The sequence below is a fragment of the Nicotiana tabacum genome, chromosome 21 (assembly GCF_000715075.1).
Source record: "Nicotiana tabacum cultivar K326 chromosome 21, ASM71507v2, whole genome shotgun sequence".
Classification (NCBI taxonomy): Eukaryota; Viridiplantae; Streptophyta; class Magnoliopsida; order Solanales; family Solanaceae; genus Nicotiana; species Nicotiana tabacum.
In genome coordinates this window covers 87,040,769-87,047,001 of record NC_134100.1, presented here as the reverse complement: position 1 = coordinate 87,047,001, position 6,233 = coordinate 87,040,769, and positions in this window count along the sequence as shown.

The following is a 6,233-nucleotide window of genomic DNA, read 5'->3' as shown; positions in this document are numbered from 1 at the left end:
AAATAAATCTTACTCCCTCAAGTCAAGGTTAACCGCGACTCTTACCTCGCCTGCAACCAAATTCAAGATTCCAATAAACCTTTTCCTCGTAAATTCATGTCCGAAATCCTCAAATCTAGTCATAAACAATTAAATATACTGAATACAAATCGTAGAAATTAATTCTGTATGAAATTACAAATATTTCGGATTAAAATCCGAAATTCATCTCAAAAATCAACAGTGGGACCACATCTCGAATCTCGAAAAAACTCAAGAAATCCGAACACCTGTTCCGATACAAGTTAAACCATACAAAAATTATCGAATTCCGACATCGGATTGACCTTCAAATCTTAATTTTATATTTTTGGAAGATTTTATAAAAAACTGATTTTTCTTCCATAAATTCACGGATTCATGATGTAAATGAGTATGGAATCATAAAATATAATCAATATAGGATAAGGAACACTTACCCTAATGAATTTCTTGAAAAACCCACGAAAGATCGTCACAAATCGAGCTCCCAAAGTCCAAATGTGAAATAATACCCAAACCCTTGGTTTTATAATACACAATCTGACCCCACATATTTTTGTGCTGACCGCACATATTTTTGTGTGGCCACACATCCTGGGTTCTGCGGCCGCGATCAAAATTGTGCGGCCGCACTTCAACAGTGGTTGCACTACCAGGTTTCAGTAAATTGGCCATAACATTCTCTACAAATGTCCAAATGATTAATGCTATACCTTTCTGAAAACTAGATTCAAAGGGCTGCAACTTTCATTTTCGAATCCTCTCCAAATTACTTATAAATTAAAATATATAAGCTTCCGAAGTCAGAACATCGAACCAACTGAACTCCCCTGGAGTGCGGCCGCGAGCAAAATTGTGCGGCCGCGGGAAGAATTGTGCGGCCGCGGGCAGAATTGTGCAGTCCGCACTTTTGTTCTACGGTCTGCACTTTTTCTCTGTGGTCCGCACTTTTTCCTTTGCCTCAGCACTCAAAAATGTGCCCCCGCACTTCCAAAAGTTCCAAAACAACATTAGAGTGCCGAAATGCCTGGACTCGCTCAAAACTCACCCTGAAACTCACCGTACCACTCGGGATCCCGTTCAAATATACCAACAAGTCCCATAACATAATATGGACGTACTCGGGGTTTCAAATCACATCAAACAACATCAAAATTATAATTCACACCTCGATTCGGACTTAAGAGTTTCAAACTTTTCTATTTACAAAACTTGTATCAAAATATGTTAAATGAATCCGGAATGACTTCAAATTTGGAACACAAGTCATAAATGACATAACGGAGCTATTCTAATTTTAGGAATCGGATTCCGACCCCGATATCAAAAAGTCAAATCCGTGGTCAACTTTGGAAATCTTTAGCCTTTAAATTTTTAGTTTCCGTTAAATGGTCATAACTTGAGCTAGGGACCTCCAAATTAAATTTCGGGCATACGCCCAAGTTTCAAATTATGATACGGACATACCGAAACTTTCAAAATACTGATTCGAGTCCATTTGCTCAAAATGTTGACCAAAATTAACTCAATTGAGTTTTAAAGCTTTATTTCACATTTTAATCAATTTTTCATATAAACACTTTCCGAAAAATTATACAGACTGTGCACGCAAGTCGAAGAATGATAAATAGTGATTCTTGAGATATTAGAATACATAATTAATTATTAAATTTAAAGATGACCTTTTGAGTCATCACACCACGATACTTACCTCGTTTCGCAATTTCAAGTGATCACTCGACAACAGCTTTTCCTTTCGAATTAGTCTCCAAACCAATCAAACCTATCAAATTATTGGCCAACAATTCAATTAGAGCTTTAGAAATTATTCACATTTCAAAAGAGACTTAATTTAAATCATTTTCAGAAAAGTCAACCAAAAGTCAACGTGGGCCTACTTTTCGGAACCCGACGAAAAATCAGTTCCGATACGAGCTCAACCATACTAAAATTATCGAATTCTGACCTCGGATTGTCTTTCAAATCCTAAATATTTGTTTTTGGAAAGTTTTGCCAAAATTTCAATTTCTTCCATCTAAATCCGAAATAAACGAAGAATATAGACATGGATTTACGAAATATAATCGATATAGGATAAGGAACACTTACCCAGTTCAAATTTGTGAAAACCCCTCTGACAATCGCCCAAACTGAGCTCTAAATAGCGGATAATGGATAATGGGACGAAATCCCATTTCGAGAACTTAAGTTCTGCTATCCAGGGATTTACTCATCGCGATCGCGGAAATCCCTTCACGATCGCGTAGAACAATTTCTGCCCAGGTCCATTTTACCTTTTGCGATCGCGGGAATGGCTTTGCGATCGCGAAGCAAAAATTGCACGTGCTGCCAATTTACACTACGCGAACGCGAAGTATGAACCTTCAGACCTTCGCGATCGCAGACTGTTTCATGCGATCGCGAAGCACAAATTTGAGTGCCCCGGCTTCTGCCTCATTTCCTCTTTGCGAACGCGATCAACTCTACGTGTTCGCGATGCACTGGGAGCCAACCTTCCGCGATCATGTGTCTATCTTCGCGAACGCGAAGAGTAAAAATCACGGCTCATAATTATCTCTTCGCGATCGCGAAGCACAATGCACCAGATGACAGTTGCAGCAGAAAAAATAGATTTTTCCAAAGTTCAAAAGGTCTGTAGGCTATCCAAAACTCACCCGAGCCTTCGGGGCTCCAAACCGTACATGCACACAAGTCCAAAAACCTCATATGAACTAGCTCGCATGATCAAAACACCAAAATAACACCTAGAACTATGAATCGTACACCAAACCAAATGAAATTTTCAATGAAACTTAAGAATTTCTATTTTAACAACCAGACGTCCGGATCACGTCAAATCACTTCCGTTTGGCACCAAATTTGGCAGACAAGTTATAAATATAGTAATGAACCTATACCAAATTCCGAAAATAAAATACGGACCCGATATCAACAAAGTCAAATATCAGTCAAACTTGAAAACTCTTTAAGCTTTCAAACTTCTAATTTTTAATAAATGACAATAACTCTAGATAGGGACCTCCAAATTAAATTTCGAGCATACGCCCAAATTCCAAATCACGATACGGACCTACCGGAACTGTCAAAATATTGATCCGGGTCTGTTTGCTCAAAATGTTGACCGAAGTCAACTTAAGTGAGTTTTAAAGCACTATTTCACATTTTAATAAAATTTTTACATAAAAACTTTCTGAAAAAATTTACGGATTGCGCACGTAAGTCGAGAAATATTGAAAAGGTGCTATTCGAGGTCTCAGAACATAAAAGTGAATGTTTAAAATTAAAGATAACATATTGGGTCATCACACCTTTATCGAGTAGGAGTGATGTTTGAGCAGTGAACAATATAGTAAGAAGTCGTTAATATTTTAATATCGTAAGGTAATGAAGGTAATATTAGTAGTACTTCGTCGTAGTGGGAGAATACTAAGAAAAATCATAATTTGGTGTACACTCTTGGAGATAGTTTGGGTAACAGGATCCCTAAAGAGTTTAATATCAAACTAGATAGTGGCGACAAAGAACTACTGGATAACGATTGCATCAGAAAATAACTTGGAAAGATTCTTTAACAAAACCCTATTTGGTGAAGACTTTTAATAGTCAAGTAAAAGAATGCCTGAGAAAGTTGTAGATGCATAGTTATGAGTCTAAGTGGGAGATTGTTGGGGCATATATTATTAACCATGCATTTGGATATAGTATATTCTAATAATTGTCATGGTTAAAAGTCTAAGTGGGAGATTGTTGGGATATATACTATTAACCATGGTCCATGGGTTTGGTTTAGATGTAGTATTTATTATAAAATAATTATTTATTCAGTTTTAATAAAGTTTTAAATAGACCATATATTAGTCTGTGTCATTTGCTTATATAGTAGATGATTTAGTGTATAGAGTTTAGCTTATACACGAAATATTAAATCATCGGTTCTTATAAGTATAAAGTTTCAATTCTCAATCTAATGATGGAATTGGACAAACCATCATGGATGATTGTAGCACAAGATTAAATGTGATTTATCTTGATTATGGGAATGGTTTAATTTTAATTTCTTGTGCTAGTACATTTTGTATGTATTGAACAAATCAAGTAGAGATAAGTATTTTATATTGACTTAATAAAATAAAATCTCTAGCCATTAAATGTACTTATACTCTTAATCTTGATATAATTATTATTAATTGTGTATATTATTATTGTTTTGATTTATTAAAAGGCGAGATCCTTTCGTAGGTTTTTGTGAATCAGTCATTTAGATAATAATAATAATAATAATAATAATAATAATAATAATAATAATAATAATAATAATAATAATAATAATAATAATAATAATAATAATAATAATAATAATAATAATAATAATAATGTATATTGGCGAAGTAATAGTTAGTTGATGGAATCCATGTCTCGATTTAGAGATTGATGATACACCTTTATGAAAGCTTATAAGTTTTCATGTGTAAACCCGGTCGGTGAATTTTGTTCTGACACATGAAATAAGTTAAGCGAAATCTAAAGAAAATAATCAATAAATTAAATCGCCAATTTAATTGATTAGTATCTAAATCTTAACATGGGAAATTAAATAAGATTTAATGGATGAATTTCGAAATTGAATAAGGAGTGCAATTACGAATATTTCATGGAATAATTCATAATTAATTATTATTAATTTTAAAAATTAATTCCATAATTGGAAGCCTTATTAATTAAATTATGTGGTCCCTGTTGTGCCTAAATAATAGGAAATAAAGGAATCCTTTTCCTCGTGACAAAGAAACCCCCAACAAATTTTGAAAAAGGGATTTAAAACTTGTGCTATAAATACATAAGGTTTTCCACCTAGAAAAAAAGAAAAGAATGTGGCTGAAAATTTCAGCTTTTTTCCTAGAAACTTTCGCCCACACGAAATTACTATTTTCGGATATTATTTAGATAACACAGTAGAAGACCATGAAACGTTCAGAGATCGTGATCATGCGGATGATGGGGATTCTATTGAGACGATGTGGAACTGAAGGCTCACGTGACAGAAGAGCTATTTTCACGCTTCAAGAGTTAACTCGTAAAACTCTGTATATGCTAGTTGTCTAGATTACATGTAATTTTGATGCTGGGATTGCTTCCACTGCTTATAATAATCCATCACCTTAGCTTACATCTTATATATAGTTATTTTTCTCATCAACACCTTATATTTGTGTTTTAAAATGATCAATGTGAGTGTCTTCTACTCAATTAGTAATTCTTTAAGATTGTTTTAATAATAAGCTAAAATAGATGGGTCCAGTACTTATTTGTCAGATGGTTACACCTAAAGTGTAGGTAACGTGAAGAAATTCTTAAAAATATTTTGCTACTTTGGTAGTTGGTACATCTATTTCACCAAATTAAAATTGTATTATTTGAGTGGCAAGTTTTAGACATGATGAATATCTCAAAGATATTGCAAAATTCCTTAAAATATCAACTCACGAAAATTGTGGAAATGACACTAGGTAGCCATTTTTAAACATACGTTTAAAATATATCTATAATTTACAATGTATTTAAAGATTAGCCAATTTCGTTTCAACTTCAGGACACAACGTCCTAGAGTTTAAACCTCAGAGTTCAAAATTCGGGACATCATGTCCTAAAGTTTGAAAATTGTGTCGAGAAGTTCGAATCTTATGTCCTGAATTTTAAATTAGTAGTTCAGAAATTGAGAAAACTTAGTCATGAATTTCAAATTAGCAACTCAAAAATTCAGGACACTAATTAAGTCCTGAATTTTTAAATTCAGGATACCTAGTCCGGAAGGTTGAGTAAATTGACTAATCTTTAAATAAATTATAAATTATAAATATATTTTAAATAGCGAATTTAAAAATAACTATTATTGCACTTCGCCCACGAAAATTGCTATTTACATGGACGATTAATGCATTTTGAATATAGCTAACCGTTCTGTCAATCAAGATTAGGTCGTCAAAAATCTCAATATAATATTTGGCACACGTGTGATGTGACATGAATATATACTAGTATAAGATTTTATTAGTTGTCTAATTATTATTTTTTTTCTATCCAATGCCAATATTTTTATTGGGATCCAATTAAATTTGAATTTTCATTAGAAAAATTTCACATTAGAGGTAAAACATTTCCTAATAAAGGTGACTTCATACACATGACTCGAT